Source organism: Ursus americanus, chromosome 3 (genome assembly GCF_024610735.1).
Source record: "Ursus americanus isolate L20-20 chromosome 3, mUrsAme1.1.p, whole genome shotgun sequence".
Classification (NCBI taxonomy): Eukaryota; Metazoa; Chordata; class Mammalia; order Carnivora; family Ursidae; genus Ursus; species Ursus americanus.
The window spans coordinates 61547458-61573111 of NC_142129.1; the positions used below are offsets into that span (position 1 = coordinate 61547458).

A 25654-nucleotide genomic window follows, 5' to 3' on the forward strand; every position below is an offset into this window, starting at 1 on the left:
AAACCCTAATTCCTCCACTTTCTAGTTGTTTGATCTTGGACAAGTAATTCTTCTCAGTTCCCTCACCCATAAAATAAGGATAAAATCTGTATCTATTTCCTGGGATTATATGAGATAAAATATGTAAATCACTAGCACACTGGCCCATAAAAAGCACTCAGTAAATCTCAGCAACTAATATGCAGAGCAGATTTATCAAACAGTATAAGTATTTACTGGAAGGGAAAAATTTATATTTTAATACATAATTTATATAGTATCAATATATAACTGGAATAATTTCTATTTCATGATGCTTAGTATCTCTGTACTTTAGATACCTAATTTACAAAATGGAGATGTGCATACCTCATAGGACTGTTGTTAAGAACTAAATGAGATGATACATTTAGAGGGAAAAGAAGAGAGTCTGGGACATAGTAAACATCTAACATTAGCATTATTTAAATTCCCAGTCCATAAAGACTTTAAAATGACATTTTTCTAGGGTTCAATTACAAATGTTAATGAGATTCTTATACATTATTACCTGGATATAAAAATCTATCAACTACAAAATTTATATCCAGTGTTATTTTCAAATTCATTTCACCTCTAATTTCATTAACATTTTGTTTATTTCATATGTCCAAAACTATGCAAAACCAATACAAATCAAAACTCTGCTATAGAAGGAACAGATGAAAAGGGATGTTTGATTAAAAAAAAGAAAAGCCAGAAAATACAGTTGGTTTCTAATACTAGGACTTGGATTATGCTTGTTTTGTATGACTCCAAAGACTGAAATTATTAAAAAGAGACATTTCAATCACTTGGGGAGAGAAACTGCCAACAGTCAGACCTGCCTCAAGAGGAAATGGGTTACTTACACACTCCTATCCCCGACAGAAGCTGTCTCCCTGTCTCTTAGTAGTGATACTGGGCAGATGATTCAAGTATCGGATGGGGGGATTACAGGCTTCGAAATCCTTTTCAGGACTGTACAGTGTTTGTTTTGGAATCTCTTCAAGTTACAAATGTTACAAAATTTGAGAAAAAAATAAGATTGATGCCTTTATTTTACAGATGAGAAAATGACTTTAGAGGTAATTTAATTCAAGGTCATTCATCTAGCCAAAAGCAGAACTGTGGCTAGAGTTTCAGTCTTTCCAAACAATTGAATGTATAATAGACAATCCCTTCTGTAAACTTAAAATATTAACACATTGCAATGGAAAATAAGTAAAAAATTTCAAAAACAAATTTTACTGAAAAAATAGATGAGTGAACGAGAAATATTTCACTGCTATATATGCTCGAAATTACAATGTTTACTACTCTAACACTGCTTACTCCAGAAATACCACACTTCACTATGTAATTAATATATACCATGTTCAGGCTTTTGTTTTCTTTAAATACAAATTACTTGTTTATAATGTATTTAATTTAAAAGGAAAAATAAAATTTAAAAATTCAAACACTGATAACATGTAACAAATATTTATGGAATCATACAAAATTACTTAAAGGTTAAATGCTTTAATTAATATAGATTTACAAGTCAAAGAATGTCATATTAAATATTGAATGTGTAAGGCAAATTAGCTATCCTACATCTAACAAAATTCATTAAATCAACTTAGTTATAAAAGAAAAAATATATTGAGTAAACATTTTCTTTTTAATGTAATTGTATCAGAATATCACCCTAATAAGAAAAATTCAGTGGCACCTAGGTTACCTTCATTATCCAAATATGAATATTATGAAAATTATAAAGACTGAAATTGTCAAATTGGATAAAACAGCAAGTTCCAACTATATGCTATTTACTAGAAGTACAATCCATTTTAAATATAGTCTGTATATCTGCATGTATGTATGGAGATATATATATCATAACTAATTATAAAGCTATTTTAGGCATAAAGATATAGATAGTTAAAAGAAAAAAAAGAGTAAAAGATATACCATGCAAATAGCAATGAAAAGCTTACTGGAATACTTACAGTAACATCAGACAAAGTACGCTTCAGAATAAGAATGTTACCAGAGTTTAAAAGGGACATTACATTGATAAAGGGGTCAATTTACTAAGAAGAAATAATGTATAAAGCAAATACTAATAAAACTGAAAGGTGATATATACAAATCTACAATTATAGTCAGAGACTTTAATACTTAGTAATTAATAGTACGAGTAGATAGAAAATGAATATGTATAAAAACACCTGAGCAATGTATCAACCTATTTTTATAGGACATTCAAGAAATGATGAATATCCATTCTTTTCCATTGCACAAAGAACAAGACAGACCATATTCTGGGCCATAAAATAAACCTCAATGAATTTAAAAGAACTGAAATCATACAAAAATATGTTTTTTAGAATACTATTTTGGCCAAGAGAACAGTGTTTCCTCCCTAAAGGCTCTAAAAGTCAATGATCTGGTTCAATTAGGAGAGAATGGGACTCCTGGTCTTATGAGGTCCCTACATAAACACAGCTCCAGTATAAAGACTTATTTAAGAAAGCCAACTCATTTGGGTGGGATCAGTAAATATGTGAGCATATGCAAAAAAGGCAGGGGGTGTTTAAACTCTGAGGTACCATGCCTATGTTGTTCACCTCTGATTTTTTTTTTTTTTTTTTTTGGTGAGAAAGAGAGAGGCAGGAGGTGGGGATAAAGGGAGAGTGAGAGAGAGAATCTCAAGCAGACTCCATATCCAGCACGGAGCCTGATGCAGGGCTTGATCTCACAACCCTGAGATCATGACCTGAGCTGAAATCAAGAGTCGGATGCTTAATGGACTGAGCCACTCAGGCACCCCTGTTCACTTCTGAATTTCTGGAACTAAGTCCAGCACCTGGCACAAAGGGACACAGAGTAATTATTTGCTGAATGAATGCTTTTCTAGAATCTTCCCCAAACAACTGGAACTTAGTGCAATGAAAAGGCAAATCTAAGGGCTAGAGAGAGAACTGGCACAGGTACTATTAGGGAGCTAGTACCTTTGAAGCTTTATAAAACCACAGATGTCCAAATTCCACCTCACAGTTTAGAATTTACTGATTCAGAATCTCCCAAGAGTGGGATTTTTCTTTTTGTTTGTTTTTGGTAATTCTTTCCAAAGGTGATTTGCATCCCTAACAAGCTTAGAACCACAATCTTAGGGCTTCAGCTAAAAGGATTTCTGGAATAAAACAGTGGTTCTCAAAGTATGCCCAAACCATCAGAATCAACATTAACTGAGAACTTGTTATAAATACAAATTTTGGGGCACCACCCTAGGATGCCTAAAACAAAATTCTGTGGCTTAATAATCCTGTCAGGTGGTTTGAATGTACCCTAAAGATTAAGAACTTCCACTTAAAGTAGAGCACATACAGCTAGTATGAAGGAAATACAAAGAGTCACGGGAAGGAAGTTAAATTAATAATAATAATAATAATAATAATAATAATAATAATAATAATAAAAGAGGGTAGGAGACAAATTATAAATATTTCACAACTTTACTTAAGGTGAGCCAGCTGACACTCAACTACTCAAAGATAAGTTGTGTTTACATGGAGATATTTTGGTCACTAAAACAAATCTTTTAAAAACCCCACAGAGTACCACACTACCTCATCTTGAGGATTTCCTACTTGGCAATTAAATCTCTGGACTCAGCCTGTGACCCAACTAAACCAAGGACACCTATATCCAATTATTTCCATTCTTTCCCCACCTCCCCACCACCCCTTTTTCTTCAGTTCCTCCATTCTTATAGAACATGATTTCCTACTAGCCCTCCAGTATCCATTCAGAGACAGAGTCATTTACTCAAAAGTAAAGGCAGTAAAGTTAGGATTGGATACTTGAGTTGTATAGAACAAATCTATAAAAGTTACCAAATCTATTTCCAGAATTTGATTTTTCTCTATTATTTATAATCCCATAACTTTAAATGCATTCTGGAAATTTCTAGTTAACACTCCCAAAGAGGAAACTCACAATCCCCTATAATATCATTTATTGTATTTGTATCCAACAATTAAATATGGCCACTCATCTTTCTGTTACTATCACCATCCTTTTCAATTAATTATCTTAAAGTCAGTTGGGTTAGTCCGTCAGTTGGGTTAGTCAGTCATCTATTTAAGAATATTTCCATGATCCTCTAAATTCTTATGTCTCTTATATATCCTCCATAATAACAATTTGATGGATGAATATATGAATGGATTTTAATATCCTCAATAAATAGGAGACAGATTAGAAAATAAATCTGAAACTAAACACAGGAATCTTATTCAAAAGAATAAAAAAATAGATTTCATAATTTATTTACAAATGAAAGCTTCAAAAGAACAGTCAAATCTTTGGGCAGTGTGCTCAATGCTCTAAATAAAACTCAACTTTCCTTTTAAAAAAGATCTACATTTACAGGCCATGTCACAACAAGGTCCTTGATATAACTAGGCAATTTTTCAATTCCTTAATAAATGACATAAATGAGTACCTGACAAGAGAAATTTGGGTCTGGAAGATCTCAGTCACTTAAAAGGAAAGTTACTGACTGATGTAATTTCACTTGGATGTGACTGAATCCCATTGATTTAGTCTTTCCTAGGCCTATCTTCCTTGTGCAGCTGTCTGTGTCTATCTGATTTACTGAGCAATTACAGGGAACATCTAACAGTTTCTTTCAAAGCAGAACTCCTCCTTCACTTGCTATTATTTGGAAAGAACATACTTAACAAGTTACTTTTATGTAGTTCAATCTATCAATTCTCAAGTGCTCCAACGGTTGCCTATTTATGAACTTAGGATCACACTTAGGATCCTTGGTTTCATTTATTATCTTTATACTAAAAAATCACATATACACACAGAATGCATGAACTAAAATTTTACACTAAGTCACATTATGCAGTCACATTTTTAATAGTATATTCACAAGGTAACACTCCACCATTCTACTCTGTTCTTTTTACCCTAATACTTCCCTCAAACTTAGGCTTAAATATTTTAGGAATACATACATACATACATAAAGTACCTCATTAAAAAAAAAAAGTTTCCAGAATTCTGAAATTTTACCTTTTAAAGAAACCATGGAGTATTCAGATAAGGTTCAAAGAACCCCATAAAGAATTAAACAACTGATATAGTTCCTATGAAAAGGAAGCTGAAGAAACTAGGTAATTCGCTGCTGCTTTTTTTTTTTTTTCTCTAAATTTCTTCCTCTCTCTTTCACCAAAGAAATAAAGGGTACAACAAAACAAAACAAATCAAAACAAACAAACAAACAAACAAACAAAAAAAAAAACAACTTTGGTTAAAAAGCAGTGTAACTCTTTTCTAGGACAGAATTATATATAATAACCAACGTGGGAAAATGAAAGAGGTATTGTTTTGGAGAGAGATAATAAATTCTGGAATTGATAGGTTAATTTTCAAAAATGAATGCATTCAAGGGAATCAAGATCACAAGAACCTTTTTAAAAAAATATGCAGGGTTTTAAAGAGAAAAATCCAAATTTAACAGTAAATAAATCTTTTGAAAATTTTGATAAGTCATTTATTTCACTTACTTGTATTTTTGTTTCTAATTCTAGTTCTACTAACTAATAAAGTTAGTGTAAATCAAAACTGAAGTTGATAAAAATAACAATCAAGATGAAGACAATTTAATGTGAAATGTCATTCTTTAGAGTAGTACAAGTTAAGTAATAAAGTACGAAGAAAGCAATGCTATATACATACATATTTATATATTATATATTTATATATATGTAATAAGAGTTATTTTTCTTATTTATCAACATAAAAAAAGAGGCTTAGTGAAATTGGAAAACATACCTGCAGATAACATGACTAATGGCAATAAATCACACATTGTTACCAAAAATTTTTTTTTCAAAGATTTTTTATTTATTTATTCGACAGAGATAGAGACAGCCAGCGAGAGAGGGAACACAAGTAGGGGGAGTGGGAGAGGAAGAAGCAGGCTCATAGCGGAGGAGCCTGATGTGGGGCTCGATCCCAGAACGCCGGGATCACGCCCTGAGCCGAAGGCAGACGCTTAACTGCTGTGCCACCCAGGCGCCCCTGTTACCAAAAATTTTTTTGCAAGAATGTAAGAGAGCCAAACGTCAGAACAAAGTGGTCTAGGAAATTTATTAAGTGAAATTAATTAAGTGAACTATTTTATTTAGGGGATATACTACTATTTAAATTTAATTTAAAAAGATGTGACTGATGATTAAAACTCAAGAAATGTATCAAGAATTGGTTACCAATTATACTGAAGTGTTCAGATTAACTGAATAAAATGTTACAGAAAGTAGCTGTTGTCATAGAAGGAAAACCTAGAAACCCAATGACACACAGTGACATGACACTGCAAAAGGTTTACTAGTTCAAGTATTTAAACAATGAAGAGACTTATACAGTTAATACAGAAGGAGGAGTATTCTCCAAAATGACAGTCAAAACACTAGAATAAAAGTGTTAAAAAGCACACACAATTCATTAAAAAAAGAAATTGTTGACAGGGCATGCAAAGATACAACTGTGCTGTAACAGACTCTAAGAAGAGTAGAATTATTTTAGGAACTTAATAACACAGAACCTATAGAAACAATATGACAATGAACACGGAAGTCAAGAGGTCTGGGTTCTAAGCGTAACCCACACTAACCAAGTGTCTTTTATAAACCATCCATTCAAAAAAAAATTACTGAAAGATTATAGCATGCCAAGTTTTATCCTAGCTCTTGAGATATAAAGATAAATAAAACTCATTAAGTTCACAGTCTGATAAGGGGTCAATTGAACAAAAGTGTAAGACTCCAAGAGGTATTCAGGACAGGGTGACAACTATTATCACAGAAGCCTGCATAAGCTGCTAATGTAGTAAGAGACAATCTTTGGATGAGAAGTAGAAGAGAGAAGGTTAAGTAAAAGATTAACAAAAAAGATTAACAAAAAATTAAAGCAAGTGTTAAAAGGTAAGTTGGAATTTATCAGGCAGAGAATATGTGGAATAAAATTTGAGGCAGAAGGAAAGTACAGAGGAATTTTTTACAAGAGTATGTCAGAAAAGCCACATTGGTATGACTGGAGTAAAGGTCACTTGTGGGTAAGTGACAGGGGTCTAGACAGTTTCCTGCAGTCCTCTGAAAGTACTTAAGCAAATCAATAACATAAATATGTGATACAGAAAGAGAGCTGTGGATGCATTAACTGAAGGAAAAGGAAGCTATAAAGAGGGAGAAATTTTAGAAAGTTATCTGCAAATGTCCACATATGACAAGAGAAAGGCCAAAACTGAAGCAGTAGAAGTGAAGATGCAAAATGAAGGCATAGACACAGAAGGTACAGATTTGCTATGGAGATGTGTGTGACTGGCTATACCAGTCAGAAACTAAGTAGACAGAGTCTGGCTAGAATTAAAAAATTTGAGTATTCCAAATTAAAAATAGAAAATACCAGATGATCCAGTAATCCCACTACTGGATATTTACCCAAAGAAAATGAAAACACTAATTCAAAAAGATATATGGACTCCTGTATCTATTGCAGCATTGTTTACAGTGGAATAATATATGAAATACACTTAATTTATAAAAGATATTTTTTAAATGCCAGCAAATAAAAAATATTGTGGTACTTTCATCAGTTGTTAGTGTTTGGCATTTGACAGTTTGTAAATTATACATGTTAGGAAATAGGCTATTGTGTGTATACATGTGCATGTATGTGTGTGGCCAATAAAAAATTGCCTTCTAAAGTTGATTAACAATGACAATCTTATAAAGTTAAATTTTATACTGAAGGAAGTAAGCAGTATTCTACCAAAAGTTAAAACTTATAAAATTATGTCCTACAAATAATTCTGGGTGATTTATAATCTTTATGTTAGTTTAAAGATACATGTTTTGTTTTATTTTATTTCATTTTTTCTTTTTCCCTCCATTCAGCTTCTGGAAATCATCATAATTTCCCCAAATTATTCTTAGCTGATTTTCATCTTACATATTTAAAATGCTTACTTGATACCAGAAAAGAGTGCTAGAGTTAACACACATATACTAATGAAGCTACAAACATAAAGGGTACTGGGAGTTAAATAGCTGCTAGATACAATTCATGTCAGCAAAAGCCACTGAAAGAAGTAACTGCAGAGGTAAATACTCCTTAGAAGCCAATCACTGCAGTGAAGTAAAAGAATATGGTACTATATCAAAGTACCTATATCAACAAAACAAACAAACCTGAAAAACAAAACAAAACAAAAAACACAATGCTTTGTATTGCCATGGAATTACTCCAGAAATCGATTTTAGAAGTTCTCAATCTGTTAATAAAATTCTTTAAGATTAGATATTTTGTTCTGAGGTTTATAACATATGGATACGTAACACACATGGTAAATATAACGTAAATAATAAAAACGTAAAAAAAAAAGATTAGAGTAAAATAGAGACCCAGTTACTATTACAAAACAAATTATATAGCTTTATTTCCTCTCTTCTGACCAAACTAGATTAAGATATAGTCAGACCTAATTTACCTGACTCTATATTACCCAAGCAGTTGAAATCAGCAAAAACTAATGGTAACACATATTTTCAGATTAAAGATACTTCAGATTTCAATGATATAGGTACTATCTTTAGACATACAATAGGAATATTAAGGGTAATAAAATTCATCTAAGAATTTTAAAATATACTTTACTCATAGAACAATATAGCCATGAAAAAAAATTTACTGAATTACTACACAAATTATATTAAAATAAATAATGACAAAAACTGCCATCCCAATCTAAACAAGGCTTCAGTGTTTTGCATATAAAAATAACTAAGCCAAGTTCCCACTACTATCTTACGACTGTCACTCTTAAAATATTAAGAGTCACTTAATTAAAATCGATAGATTCTTATTCTCTTCAGATGTGTAAAGGGTACACTATGTGATCAGCACTGAACTTGGGATTGGGACTATTAAAACTAATTTGCTTTAATTTTTTAGATATAGTATTTACACACTAAGAATCATGGACTGACCAAGACATATAGACTAAATATAAACAAGGGAGAAACCCTCATTCCAGAGAAAAAGGGGAGGTCATATTAGGTAAGAGGATATAACATAAAGTAAAAGGGAGATGGCATGAAAGTAACAGGAAAGTTTTATTAAGGAGAAATAGCCTGCAATGGTTTGAACAGATATCACCTGGAGCTGTGAATAACTAGAAATGAAGATAAAAATTAAACTAAGGTCAGGTTTGGAGGACCTTATAAGCCATGGTATAAACCTGATTTACCTTGCAAGAAACAGGAAGTTGCTGGACAAATTCAAGTACAACATGAACAAATCCATTCAGACAACTGGATAGACTACAGACATTCAAACTAATGAAGGTGCTTGTTACTACAACAGACTAGGAGAGAGTTGATGAAGGTATATAATCACTATATGTTTACATTGATTTAATCCTCGTAAGCAATTCTATGAGACAGAAATAGTTGTTATTCACAGTTCACAAATGAGGGAACTAAAGCACAGAGATTATAAAACCAAATCAAAGTCACAACTCATAAGCCCTGGGGGGAAGATTTGAACCCAAATTACTTGGTTCCAAAATTCAAACATTTTAACCATGTTGCTATTGAGAACTAGAAAAAAACACTGTATAATAAAAACCAAAAGTTTTAAGAGGGCTGGTCACTAATGTTATATGCTGAAATGAGACCAAATGCAATGAGTACTTAAAAATTAAAAAGACCATTAAATTTAGCATTTCAAGTTCACCAGTGCCTTTTTCAACATAATTTTTGCCTTATATCAATCACCAAACATATATTCAACTTAAGATACCAAACACTTTATATAAAAGGTTAGAACACTAACAAGTAGCTTCAACATGCTTTAAAATTTAATTTTAATAAATAAAATTTAGTAAATGAAATTTATTAGATTACATTTATTTTAATTTAGAATAGAGTCTGAAAGCTAACAAATTATGTTTTTGTTAGCTTTGTTAGCCAAATTACATTTGGCTGATGCCAAAATGTAAACTAAAAAATTATTCTTAAATAGCATACTATTTCAGCAGATCTTTAAAAATATTTGAAGCAAAACTTCACACAGGTAATCTACAAGGCAAAGACAAATAATATGTGGTGCCTGCCTAAGTAATGTATGATATATTAGCTGGCCATTTCGTAACAGCATGTCAGATTAGTTTTTTTCAGACAAATATTACAACATAAATAATTAAAATTTTGATTTGGCAAAAAGTACCATTAGCAAACAAAGCACATACACACACACACACACACACACACACACACACACACACACAAAACCTGAAAGAAAGTTATCTGCAACTTATACAAAGACATGTGATAAATTCATTTTAAAAAAGGAAAACGCCTAATAGATAAAGAGACACAGGAAACAGAAAGACAACATATGTATGAGAAAACCCAGAGGGCTAATGGCTAATCAATATGTGGTCAATTCCCAGTCTTGTAGTCACAATATACAATCAATTGCCAATTTCTATCCACTGGATTGTTAAAAATCCATGTGATGATATTCTCACATATTTGTGTCTATTGGGTAATGAAATAATTGTATCTATTAAAATGTAAAGTACACACTCATTATATGTATATATACTTAATAAACATATTCTTTGGTCAAGCACTCTAAATAGAAATCAAACAGAAAAAAATCTATCAATAGAGAAATGTTACAATAAATCATGGCACACCCACATTATAATTTGTAGCTTTTTAAAAACTGGTTTAGTTCTATTTTTATTGAAAAACGTCTTTTATGTGTTCTCAAGTTAAAAAAAAAAAGCAGGTGTCAGAGTAAAGCCTACTATAACTGTAAAAAGCAGAGAGAGATTAGAGGGAGGGAGGGAGGAAGAAGGTCAGCCAATGGGCCCCGAATATTTCTTTTGTACTTAGAAGAAAGAAGTATGGATGATTATACAGGAAACTGAACATATTCCATCAAAGGAGTGGGGTTTAGAGTAAGTAAGGAGAAAATAACATTCCTCTATACATTTGTTATTTATATGGCTACAAACAACATATATTGCTTTGGCACTTAAAAAATCCATTAAGTTAATAAATGTGTTCTAATCCAGTATGCCATTAATTACTCTTAAAATAAAAATCTATCTGTATATGCCAAAGCAGTTGTTTTACTATTGGTTTTATTTATTTTTCCCAAGATAGATAGATAAATAGATAGATAGATAGATAGATAGATATACTCATTTTCTTCATGAACATTTTGTAGTTTGTTTTATAATTGTTATTTTAACTAAATTTTTAGCAAACAGTAATAGTTGGAAAATAGTGTCATATAAAATGGCCCTGTATATCTCATTTATGTAATGTTAGAGTCCAAAAAAACAACCACACATTGTGCTTTTTCAGGTCAAATAATTCACCAGGTAAAACAATTCTCCACAGATCTCTGCTTGAATCTACCTATTGCCATAAAAGAACTTCCCACCTTCCGGCTATGGTCACAGAGCCTTTCTTCTCTTATGGAATGCCTTTCTTCCCTACTTGCTTAAACCTACCCAACCTTTTACAGCCCCATCGCTTTTACTGGACCACTCATTTCTGGCAATCATCTCACTGGGTAATCCTATACTATTATGAAAAATTCTTGGGAAAACAGATTCTTCCTCTAAAACAAATTTCTGTGGCTTTCTGATCATGATAGTGTAACAGGGTGAGGAGGAGGAGAGAGGAAGAGAGATGGGGGGGGAAAGGAGGGAAGGAAAGGAGGAAAGGGAGGAAGGGAGGAAAAGAAAGGCCTTCAGTCACTTTTAGTTAAAAGCATGGGGATATATATACATACTGCATATTGTTCTGATTCTTTTGATCTTGATAACTGCTGTTAAGCAAAAAATTAAATAAAATAAGATAAAATGAAGATAAAGAATTGTTGAACTCAATGTAAACTCTACAATTTTGAGACATTTGGAAGAAAAAAGAGAGTTAACGTTTGTTAGGAAACTAAATCTAATCTATACTGACAGAGCTCAAAGAGAGCAATGAAGTCTATTGGAAGAGTTACCCAGTTGGGTAAAAGGGAACAATGGACAGCATACTGACTGAGAAATTTTACATTAAATTTACATTCCTTTAACTGATACTGTACCTTTTATGACTATTCCTATAATCCTGGGGGTAGGGAGAATCAAGGTAATGCTTAAACACTATTTGATGCATTTTTAAAAAAAATATGAGATACTAAGAAATGTGCATGTACCAAATAAATTCACAAGTCTTTCATTTTTGTTTTTTACAATAATTGTGTGACTGGGCCCATATCCAAGTACTCCATATCAATACTAAAACCGAAAATCCAATGCTGCGGAAGTCTTATAAACTATTTTGGGAAGTTAATTTCTCTTTCTTAAAATGTTTTCACAGATGCAAATAAGCTTTATACTAGTTTTATGTGGGACAACTTCATAACTTAAGTCCCACTAGAAATGTATCCTCTCAAAGTTAAAAAAAAAATTGCTATTCATTCATTCGTTCGTTCATTCATTCATTTATTTATTTTAGAGCAAGAGTGCGAGCTGGGGCGGGGGGGGGGGCAGGCAGAAGGGGAGGGAGACAGAATCTCAAGCAGGCTCCACACCAGTGCAGAGCCAAGGTGGAGCTGGACTAGACCAACTGTGAGATCATGAACCCAGCAGAGACCAAGAGTCAGATGCTTAACCAACTGAACCGCCCAGGCTTCCAAGTAGGAACTGATGTTTTAGACCACTGCATCTATTCATACTTTGTTTCCTTGTATAAGCAGCTCTAGTAATATACATGAAAAGTGATAATAAAAAGGACACTTTCTGGTTTACATGTATAAGTGAGACATATGCATTTACTAAACAAAGATTTCCTGATTTATTGACAGGCCATTTAAGATCAAAAAGAACGGAAGTGCACAATGGAGAAACGGATTAACTTTAAAGAATAAAGAAGTCATCCTTTTGCAGATATAATAGAACTAAATGATTTGTATATCACGGTTTATATACAAAGTAAATGGGGAAAAGCCATGCTCCTAAAATATTTTTTTTTTATTTATTTTGAAAAGAGACTTCTACAATAGAATTGAGTGCTTGGTCACCCTTCCCCTACATTTCTAACCCAACTTTGGTTTCTTTTTTAATGAAAAAAGGAGTCAGCGAAACAAAATGCCACCATTAAATCATTTTGCAACATTTTGTGTCAAAAATGTAATGGGAAATGCACACATCAACGGAAAAGGTTACTATTCTTCCAGAACATCTTTTCACTTGGCTCATGGCTCATCCTTCTACACAACTGTGCAGGCACTACTGATGGTTTTCTCCCTCGGTTTAATGTGGCATTTGAAGGATTATGGCATTTTCAGGAAAGCACACTGCAGTGATTTTAGTGGTTATCTGGCTGAAAAGTGATACAGAGATTTAGAATAACTGTGCTGTTTATGTGCAATGGTGAAAGTCGGCTACCAAGTCATCTCACATTGTCAACTTAATTCTTGATTGTGTATTTTCTTAATTATACCTGAGGCAGCCTAGAAAGGGACACCAGAATTAGAGGAAACTCCTAAATAGGAGCTTTCTGTATAAAGGTATACTATATTTAGCTTTAAATCCTATTAAGTGCACTTGTAGTAGGAAGAGCTAATTCAGAAATTGATCATCTTAAGTCATTCCAGTTGAGGATAAGCATAATTGCTCCTTGAAACTGTTTCACAGAAAGGATTAAAATGAATTAAGAATTCTAAAAAATCTTAATTAAAATGAAAAGAAACTATATATCATACATGTAAAATGATTAGGAGATATAAAGGAAGAGTAAATATGAGACCTGTTATAAGTACTTACTTAGATAACATTGTCATTTTTATGTACAAACATACTTCAGCCTATTTAAAAGCTCAATCTATTTTTTGTTTTAGAGAATTAAGAACAAAAAATGTTTCAGATTAAAAGAAAACATTTTCTACCATAAACCATTCCTCACAAACCTACATCTCAATTAGTAAAAAAATGTAAAGTGACTACCTTATAACGAACTCACATTATTTTGGTAGGCTATGATCTATAAAATGTATAACCCAATTCAAAATTAGAAAATATTATGGGCCAATAATACAAATAAAATAGTACTGTTGGTGAAAGTTTTATATGGTACATGTTTCACAACTCCATACCTAAATATTTCAGAATTTCCTCTTCATTGCTACACTATTACAAAATCATAGAATGAAAATTAAAGGGGATTTTCAAATCGATCTAATAATATGCTGCTCATTTTATGAATAACTAGTTCCCATAGAAGTTATCTTTATTCCTCATGGTGACACAGCCTCTTGTTGGGAAAGTCTTACCTAAAATTCCAACTTCTCAATTTTAGCTCTGTGCCCTCCCTACCATTTTTCGTGGCTGATTACTTAATTAAGTTTTCAAGTGAGACCCACTTTTTGAGCCTATTAAATATTAAATGCACTATCGCTGCAAAAAAAAAAAAGAGAGATTTCTTCCTTTAATAAACAAAAATTATCATTCTAATTTTCCTTATTAACAGTCTTCCTATATATGTCAACAATATTAACTGGAATATTAAAGTTTTACTAATGACGCATACTGTATCTAGAGAATGTGTGAATACAATGAAATGAGGGAATGTGAGGTTTGATAGCTTTTCTTCTCTGTCCTTAATCATAAAACAGAAACATAAAATCATTTCTGTTCAGATACCACAGTGTTAACTAAAATACACATGCACGGCATGCACAGGCATGCCCACACACACTTTAATACCTGAGCAAAATTTCCCTAGGATTATGTAATTCTGAGTTTATGTATTTCTGAGATTTAAGTCTAAGTTTCATATAAGCTGATGGAAGAATCAAATTCTCAATTAGTGAACAAATTAACATTTATTTTATGAAGATTCTAAAATCGTAATGTCTTATTTGCTAAACTTACTAAATTTCAAAGGACAGCAATCTCTATTATCTAGTATTGTTCCACTCACATGACCCCTCCTCTTCAAACAAATAAACAACCCTCAGACCACAATCAAGAGGATGACTATAGGTGACATATATCTGTTCTACAAATATAATTCACAAAATGCAAATATACTATGCTTGTGATTTTTTTTCTTTTTCTCTTTTTTTTTTTTTTTTGCCCAACTAGTGGTTAATACAAATACACCTCTCTAAAATTTCTCATCACTGTGCTGGCATATTCAGAAATTTCTTTAATCTACGATTAGGACAATGATATATGCTGTTCTTATGACAAGACAGAGGGACTTCAAAAGCATTTAGTAAATAACATGGTAGAAGAATAAAGATTATAGCACTGAAGTCTCAGAGAATATCATGAAAACTATAAAATAAACACAACATCAGATCGTCTTGAAAGGCCTGTTACCATTTAGCCTGCAACAACACATTTATCAAAGGCACATTTTATCCAACCAGGGAGCTGAAATGTAAATTATACTGAGACTATATAGGGTTCACAGCACAGACTCTAGAGCCAGACTGCCACCAAGTATCAGCTCCACTACTGTCAAAGCTATGCAACTTTTGGGAACTTATTCAGGTTCTTTATGGCTTAGTTTCCTCATCAATTCAATGGAGATAGTAATATTCCTTAGCTCATAGGATCAGGATTAAGTGATTAAATATATATGGTACCTTATACATATTACTTAAGTGTTTTATTACAGTTGTTTTTGTTGTTTGCATATATAGAGCATTTACAATTCCCTAACAATTGAGCCAATCCCTATACCTGCATCTATCTCATTTAATCCTCCAACAACCTAAGGGGTAGGTATTAGTGATTATTGCCATTTTACAGATAAAGAAACTAAGCCACAGGAAAGATAAGGGAAGAGTTAATAATAACAGAAACAGGGTCAAACCCAGCTTAGTGGCCACAAATCCTCAAACAAATCATTTGTTACACAACACTGTCCCCCAAAATGTAGAAAAATAATGAAATTTAATAAAATTTAGGCTCTTCACATAAATCTAGCAGGCTTCTTTTTAAAATATCCAATGTTAAAATCAAGTTGAAGGACTAAAATGGGGTAGTTTTTTCACATTTCAAGACTTCATTTTAGTACACTTTTAATTAGAAGTTCCTTTCTTAGGGGCGCCTGTGTGGCGGCGTTGTTAAGCGTCTGCCTTTGGCTCAGGGCGTGATCCCGGCGTTATGGGATCGAGCCCCACATCAGGCTCCTCTGCTAGGAGCCTGCTTCTTCCTCTCCCACTCCCCCTGCTTGTGTTCCCTCTCTCGCTGTCTCTATCTCTGTCAAATAAATAAATAAATAATCTTAAAAAAAAAAGACGTTCCTTTCTTAAAAAAATATTCAATCACATTTGTTAAAGATGGTAAGGTATACTTCATTTAGGACCATCACAATAGATATTGGGACCACTGCAATGGGATTTTGGAATGGAAGAGAAGATGCAGCTCAACTCTGAATACAGCATGGGCAAGTGGGAATTTATGGCCAAGGAAAAGGGTGGGAGTCAGTGGATGAAAAATTACTAAGAGGCAACATCAAAGATTAAGGGGAGATTCTAGCTAAACCAACCAAACAGGATTGTTGCTAAAGCTAGCTCAGGTGATCAGACATCCCCTGGGGGAAGGTGGAGGATGAGACCTGATCAGATATCTCGGATGATCAGATATCAAGGGTGGGGGAGGTTGACTGAACTGATTTAGCATGATTAACAATCTAATCTTACACCTAAAGAAGCCAGAAAAAGAAAAAAAAAAAAAGCCCAAAACCAGTAGAAGGAAGGAAATAATAAAGATTAGAGTAGAAATAAATGAAATACAGACTAAAAAACACCAGTATAACAGATCAATGAAACCAGAAGCTGGTTCTTTGAAAAGATAACAAAATTATTAATCTCTTTTTTTTTAAGATTTTATTTATTTATTTGACAGAGAGAGAGACAGCCAGCGAGAGGGAACACAAGCAGGGAGAGTAGGAGAGGAAGAAGCAGGCTCCCAGAGGAGCCTGATGTGGGGCTCAATCCCAGGACCCCGGGTTCACGCCCCGAGCCAAAGGCAGACGCTTAATGACTAAGCCACCCAGGCGCCCCCAAAATTGTAAATCTTTAGCCAGACTCATTAAAAAAAAAAAAAAAAAAAAAAAAAGGCAAGAGGAAAGACTCAAAAAAATAAAATCAGAAATGAAGGAAAAGTAACAACCAACACCACAGAAATACAAGGGATTATAGGAGAATATTATAAAAAATTATATGCCTACAAATTCAATAACCTAAAAGAAATGGATAAATTCCAAAACTGAATCAGGAAGAAATAGAAAATTTGAACAGACTGATTACTAGCAATGAAATTGAATAGGTAATTAAAAAACTCCCAGCAAGCAAAAGTCCAGGACCAGATGGCTTCACAGGTGAATTTAGCAAAATTTAAAGAAGAGGTAATACCTATTCTCAAACTATTCCAAAAAAACAGAAGAGGAAGGAAAGCTTCCAGATTCATTCTGGGAGGCCAGCAATACCTGATACTAAAACCAGATAAAGACAACAACAAAGAATGAAAACTACAGGCCAATATCTCTGATAAACATAGATATAAAAATCCTCAACAAAATATTACCAAACTGAATCCAACAGTACATTAAAAAAATCAATCACCAGAAAAAAGTGGGTTTTACCTCAGGGATAAAAGGGTGGTTCAATATTTGCAAATCAATGTGATACATCACATTAACAAGACAAAGGATAAAAACCATATGATCATCTCAACAGATAGAGAAAAGGCATTTCACAAAGTACAACATCCATTCTTGATAAAAGCTCTCAACAAAGTAGGTTTAGATGGAACATACCTCAGAATAATAAAGGCCATAATATGAAAAACCCACAGCTAACATCATAGTCAATGGTGAAAAAGTGCAGGAACAAGAATGTCCCCTCTTGCCACTTCAACGTAGTCCTAGCCACAGCAATCAAACAAGTAAAAGAAATAAAAGGCCAAATTGGTAAATAAGAAGTAAAACTTTCACTATTTGCAGATGATATGATACTATATACAGAACACCCTAAAGACTCCACCAAAAAATTACTATAACTAATAAATGATTTCAGTAAAGTCACAGGATACAAAATATATCAGTTGCATTTCTCTACAATATTTATCAGTTGCATTTCTTTACATGAATAATGAAGTAACAGAAAGAGAAATCAAGAAAACAATCCCATTTACAATTGACCAAAAATAATAAAATACGTAGGAACAAACTTAACCAAGGAGGTGTACTCTGAAAACTGTAAAACACTGATGAAAAAAATTGAAGACAACACAAGCAAATGAAAAGATATCCCATGCCAATGGATTAGAAGAACCAATATTATTAAAAATGTCCATAAGCAATCTATAGATTTAATGCAATCACTATCAAAATACCAACAACATTTTTCACAGAACTAGAACAAACAATCCTAAAATTTATATGGACCCACAAAAGACCCCAAAGAGCCAAAGCAATCCTGAGAAAGAAAAACAAAGCTCGAGGATAACAATTCCAGAGTACAATTTATTACAAAGGTGTAGTAATCAAAACAGTATGGTACTGGCACAAAGACACCTAGATCAACGGAACAAATTAGAGAGTCTAGATATAAACCCCAGCATAAATGGTCAAACTACAAGAAGAAGTAAAGATATAAATGGAGAAAAGACAGCCATTTCAAAAAATGGTGCTGGGAAAACAGGACAACTTCATGCAAAAAACAAAAACAAAAAACAAGAAACAAAACAAAAACAATGGTCCATTTCCTTACACTATGCACAAAAATAAACTCAAAGCGGATTAAAGGCCTAAATGTGACACGTGAAACCATAAAACTCCTAGAAGAAAACATAGGCAGTAATTTCTTTTACATCAGTGTTAGCAAACATTTTTCTAGATATGTCTCCTCAGGCAAGAGAAACAAAAACAAAATTAACCATTGAGACTACACCAAAATAAAAAGCTTTTGTACAGTGATGGAAACCATCAACAAAAGCAAAACACAAACTATGGGATAGGAGAAGATATCTGCAAATCATATATCTGATAAGGGGCTAATATCTAAAATATATAAAGAACTTATACAATTTAACACCAAAGAACCAAATAATCCCATTAAAAATTGGGAGAAGGACCACTTTTCTTTTTTTTTTTTTTTTAAAGATTATTTATTTATTTATTTGACAGAGATAGAGACAGCCAGCGAGAGAGGGAACACAAGCAGGGGGAGTGGGAGAGGAAGAAGCAGGCTCATAGCGGAGGAGCCTGATGTGGGGCTCGATCCCATAACGCTGGGATCACGCCCTGAGCCGAAGGCAGACGCTTAACCGCTGTGCCACCCAGGCGCCCCGAAGGACCACTTTTCTAAAGAAGACATAAAAACGGCCAATAGACACATGAAAAGATGCTCAACATCACACATCATCAGGGAAATGCAAATCAAAACAATACTGAAATATCATCTCACACCAGTCAAAACAGCTAAAATAAAAAAGACAAGAAATAATAAGTGCTGGCAAGGATGTGGAGAAAAAGCAACCCTCATGCACTATTGGTGGGAAAGCAAATTGGTGCACACACTGTTGAAAAGAGTATGGAGGTTCCACAAAAAATTAAAAACAGAATTACCGTATGATCCAGTAATTCCACTACTGGGTACTTACCCAAATAAAACAAAAACACTAATTTGAAAAGATATATGCACCCCTACATTTACTGCAGCATTATTAACAACAGACAAGATATAGAAGCAAGCCAAGTAAATAAGTTGTCATCGACAGATGAATGGATAAAGATGTGGTGCATGTTGCGTGTGTATGAATATGAATGAATGAATATGAATATTACTCAGCCATAAAAAGGAATGAGATCCTGCCATTCTGAACAACATGGATGGACCTAGAGGGTACTGTGCTAAGTGAAGTAAGTCAGTCAGAGAAAGACAAATACCATATGATTTCACTCATACCTGAAATTTAAAAACAAATGATAAAATTTAAAAAAAGAGAAAACAAAAAACCAGACTCTTAAATATAGAGAACAAAATGGTGGTTGCCAGAGGGGAAGTAGGTGGGGGGTAAGTGAAATAGATAAAAAGGATTAACAGTACACTTACCATGATGAGCACTGAGTAATTTACAGAATTGTTAAATCATTAGATTGCATACCTGAAACTAATATAATAACACTATATGTTAATTATACTTCAGTAAAAAAAAAAAAAAAAAAAAAAAGTGGGGCACCTAGGAGGCTCAGTCAGTTGCATGTCCGACTCTTAGTTTTGGCTCAGGTCGTGATCTTGGGATCATGAGATTGGGCCCCACCTCGGTCTCCATGCTCGGCGGAGGTTTTCTTGGGATTCTCTCCCTCTCTCTCTGCGCCTCCCCCCTGCTCACAGTCTCTCTCTCAAATAAATAAGTGAATTTAAAAAACAAAAACAAAAACAAAAACAAAAACAAAACAGGAGCTAAAAACAACATGGCATTAAAAGAGTAATAACATTAAGATATCTTGGAGGCCAGAAATGCAGGGCAATACATGGAACTGAGCAAAAAATGAGATTAACTGAGAGGTAAAAACTATTTGTCTGAAAGAAACATTACAAATAAAAATGTACAAAAATAAAAACTGTGAAAAATAAATAAAAAAAAAACGATCTGACTTAGCAGGATTCTTCCTAAAACTGTATTTTACAAAGAAGTACACAGATGAGCTTATTAGGAGGAAGTTCAGGAGCCTGACTAAAGTTTGGATCAGAAAAAGAATCTTTGTTGCCTTTAGTACGTTAAAAAAATTTTTTCTGAATAAAAATTGGTAACCAGAAACACATATAATAGTAATACGAAGATGAGAAAAAAAGAGGCCAGGGAAGAATAGGCTATGAGGAACCACTGACAAGAGAACATTTACAGAGGCTGGCTAAGAGCGGGAGGTAGGTTTGACAGTAAACACTTGATAGCACCTTTTGAGGCACTAAAAATGGATTGTAGTGATGGCAAACCACTTTACAAATTTATTAAAAATCATTACACTCTACACTTATAATGGCTGAATCTTATGGTATGAACACTGGATCTCAATATATTCATTTTTTAAAAAGGAAAAAAGATCAAGGCGCCTGGGTGGTTCAGTCGGTTGAACTTCCAACTCCTGATTTAGGCTCAGGTCATGATCTCAGGGTCATGGGATTGAGCCCCGCATCAGGGTCTGCACTAGGCAGGGAGTCACTTGAGAGTCTCCCTCTCCATCTCCTTCTGCCCCTTGACCCTGTACTCTCTCCAAAATAAATAAATCTTAAAAAAAAAAAAGAAGTATTTGCTATTTAACAATGGAAGAAGGTGTTGTTAATGAATTTATTTTCCATTCTTCAGCTGAGAGACACAGCAACAAGAAGACGGCTTCCACTCTAAGAGATTTTTTTTTTTTTTTACTTAAGAAAAATAATCACATTCTACATAGTTACAGAGTAGCCTAGAAAGAGATGCTACTGACAATATGTGTTTCCAGGAGCACTTGCGAGGGAATGTAAACAAATAGCTGGCATGGGCTTGGGAACTTGGAGCATCACATAATCTGTGAATATCAGAGCTACAATGTTAGACTTCAGAGATGATATAGACTAAGTTCTTCTCCTAAAACAAGAAAACAGAGATACGTAGAGATGAACTAACTTGCCTAAAATGACACAACTGGCAAGTGACAAGTATGAAGTAGCTGAGATCTCTCAGTGAAATAATCAATCAAAAAACTATTTACCTACTTTTTGTTTATAACATGTATATGCTATTTTTAAGTTTGTTTTTAATAATTAAAAATGCTTATGAATTTTAAAAATAATCAAAAACTATTTAAAGAAATGTCCCTGCCCTCAAAGAAATTATAAACTATTTCAATTGTATAAAGCTACAAAGGTGTACAGACCTAGCAATGTATCAGCAAATAATTTAATAAGTATTTATTCTGAATTAATTGCCTGTGGCATACTGTATTAGACTTTAAGAACCATCACAAATAAATGGAAGGCTGAGATCCTGCCCTTATCTAATAGAAAAAGTAAAAACAATTCACAGGCAATTTTCAAACAAGAGGATGACAGCATGATATAGGATTTTATATAATTCCCAAGCGCAATCAAAGCAAGAAAAAGTTCAGTCTGGAATCATCTAAGTCAGGAAGGATACATGGAAGAAGTACATATGACCTTGTCTTAGAAGAGAATGTGATCCAAAATATTACAAGGAGAAAAGTAAGCAAATAGTTGCAGTGCGTATTCAAAAGATATGTACAACTAAAGAAAAGAAGCAACTGACAACTGAGATGCAATTAAAAAATTCCTTGGAAAACCCATCTTATCAAAACTGACACAAAACAAAATAAAAAAAATTCAACAGCTCTGTACTTATTTTAAAAATTGAATTATGAAAAACCATCCAAGAAAGAAAACTGTGGTCCAGATGGTCTCAATGGGGAATTCAACAAAAAATTAGTGAAAAAATACCAATCATAAAGAGAGATGAGTGAGGAACACTTTCTAGTGCCTCTAGAACATCAGTATACCCTGAAAATAAAACCTGATAAAGACTTTACAAGAAATTAACAAGAACAATACTTTCATGAATAGACACAAAACCTTTATCAAATAATAACAAATGAAATCCAAAAACATATATAAGAGGCAATACCTCATGACCTAGAGGGATTTGTCCCAGGACTGCAAGGATGATAATTTTTGAAGCCTCCTTATGCCGAGGAAGGAGGAGCTAGCCTGAAACACCCTTTGAAGGAGCTAGACTGAAACACTGAAGGAGGACCTAACGCACCTCTGCCAAAATCTCCTTACTGAGGGGTCTTAAAAACACTTTTCTCTACTGACTCAGTTCTTTTCTACTTCATAGCCCTTGTGCCCATCCTCTCCCCCAGTGCCTGGGTCCTGAAAACAGCAAAAACTTTTAGCCATGACAATAATGCCTCACTCCCCTCCATGTCTGCACTGATACATTTGACCTTTACCCAGTGCTATTCACTGGAGAAAAAATGGAGTATTTGGGGAGCCAGCAACCTTTCCTGTTTGGCCTCTTGCTTATGCTGCTGTGATAAATAAATAATTTTAACTGTCCTGACCACCTCAACACCTGGCAGCTCTCCATTCTTGCATAAACAGTTTTTAAAAATTGTATTTAAAAATCTTATATAACATCAAAAAACACTAAATACATGGGAATACATTTAATAAAACACATGCAAGACTTTTATACTGAGAACTACAAAAACACTGATGAGAAAAAAATAAAGGATATCTGAAAATCTGAATAAATGTAGAGATATATCAACTTCAAGGATCAGAACATAACCCTTTGTGTTCCCCAAAAAACAGCCAAAAAACAAATAATCCAATTAAAAATGAGAAGACACGAACAGATATTTCTCTAAGGAAGACATACAGATGGCCAAAACACACAAAGATGTTCAACATCACTGATCATAAGGAAAATGCAATCAAAACTACAATATCACCTCACATCTGTCAGAATGGCTAAAATCAAAAACACAAGAAACAAGCACTGGCAAGGATGTAGAGAGAAAGGAACTCTCACGAACTGCTGGTGGAAATGTTAACTGTTGTAGCCACTGTGTAAGAGTATGGAGGTTCCTCAAAAACTTAAAAATAGAACTACCTTATGATCCAGTAATTGTACTACTGGGTATTTATCCAAAAAATACAAAAACACTAATTCAAAGGGATACATGCATCTTGATGTTTATTGCAGTATTATTTATAATAGCCAAATTATGGAAGTAGCCCGTGTTAATCAATAAATGAATGGATAAGGATGAGATATATATTGATAACATAATTATTAATTATAATTATATGATCTAATATTATATAATTATGATTTATAATTTAATATATAATTATATATTATACATACAATGGAATATTATTCAGCCATAAAAAGAATGAAATCTTGCCATTTGCATCACCATGGATGGAGCTAGAGAATAAGCTAAGCAAATGAAGCCAGCCAGAAAAGACAAATATCATATGATTTCCCTCATATGTGGAATTTAAGAAACATAACAAGTGAACAAAGAAAGAGAGAGAGAAACCAAGAAACACCCTCTTAACTATAGAGAAGAAATTGATGGTTACCAGAGGAGGGGGGGTGAATGGGTGAAACAGGTGATGGACATTAAAGAGTATATTTATCATGATGAGCACTGAGTAATGTATAGAATTGTTGAGTCACTATATTATACACCTGAAACTAATATAATACTGTACGTTAACTATACTGGAATTAAAATTAAAAACTTAATTTAAAAAAATAATAAAAAAAAAGACAAGGGTGTCTGGGTGGTTCAGTTGGTTGAGCGTCTGACTTTCGCCCAGGTCATGATCTCAGGGTCCTGGGATCCAGCCCCATCAAGCTCTGCAATCAATGACAAGTCTGCTTCCCCTTCTCTCTTTCTGTCCCCCCTTCCGCTTATGTGCTTTCACTTTCTCTCAAATAAATAAAATCTTAAAAAAAAAAAGACAATACTGTTACGATTTTAATGCTCTCCAATTTCATCCACGTATTCAACACAAAGCTAATCATAATCCCAGTAGGCTTTCTGTTTTGGTCTTAAAAAAAATTGTAGTTAAATATACATAACATTATCATTTTAACCATTTTTAAGTGCACAGTTCTAAGGCATTGAGTAGATTTGGGGGGGGGGTGGGCAGATGAAGAGGGAAAGAGAGAATCTTAAGCAGGCTCCATGCCCAGAGCAGAGCCCCACGCTCATCTCACATCCCTGACATCATGCCAAGCCAAAATCAAGTCGGACACTTAACTAAGCCACCCAGGTGCCCCGGTATTAATTACATTCACACTGCTGTGCAACCATCACCACCATCCACTCCACTTTTCATTTTCCCCATCTGAAACTGTACCCTTTGAACAGTAACATCCCAGTCACCCCGTCCCTGGAAACCAACATTCTACTTTGTCTCTATGAATCTGATTACTCTAAATACCTCATATTACATGGAATTATACACTCAGCATAAGATCTTCAAGGTTCATCCATTATTATATCATGGGTCAGAATTTCCTTACTTTTTAAGGCTGAATAATATTCCATTGTATGTGTATTTCCTATTTTATCCATTCATCCATAAATGGACACTTGGGTTCTTCCACCTTTTGGCTATTGCCTCTAATGCTGCTATGAATGTGATACACAGTATCTTAAGTCCCTGCCTTCAATTCTTTCGGATATATACCTACAACTGGAACTGCTCGATCATATGGCAATTCCGTTTTTAATTTTTTGAGGAATTGCTATACTGTTTTCCTTAGTAGAGGCACAATTTTATATTCTCATCAACAGTGCACATGGGGTCCAATTTCACCACATAGTCACCAACACTTGCTATTTTGTTTTTAAATAGCCATTCTAATAGTTTGAAGTGGTATCCTGTGGTTTTCATTTGAATATCTCTAAGGATGAGTGATGTTGAGGATCTTTACATGTGTTTGTTGACTGCTGTGTATCTTTGTTGGAAAAAT

At 33.6% G+C, this 25654-nt stretch overlaps 1 protein-coding gene across 14 annotated transcripts in view; it reads right to left on the minus strand.

Moving 5' to 3' along the window:
* PHF14 (PHD finger protein 14) overlaps positions 1 to 25654 on the minus strand; it is a 233701-nt gene that overhangs the window by 93940 nt on the left and 114107 nt on the right. The window lies entirely within an intron of this gene.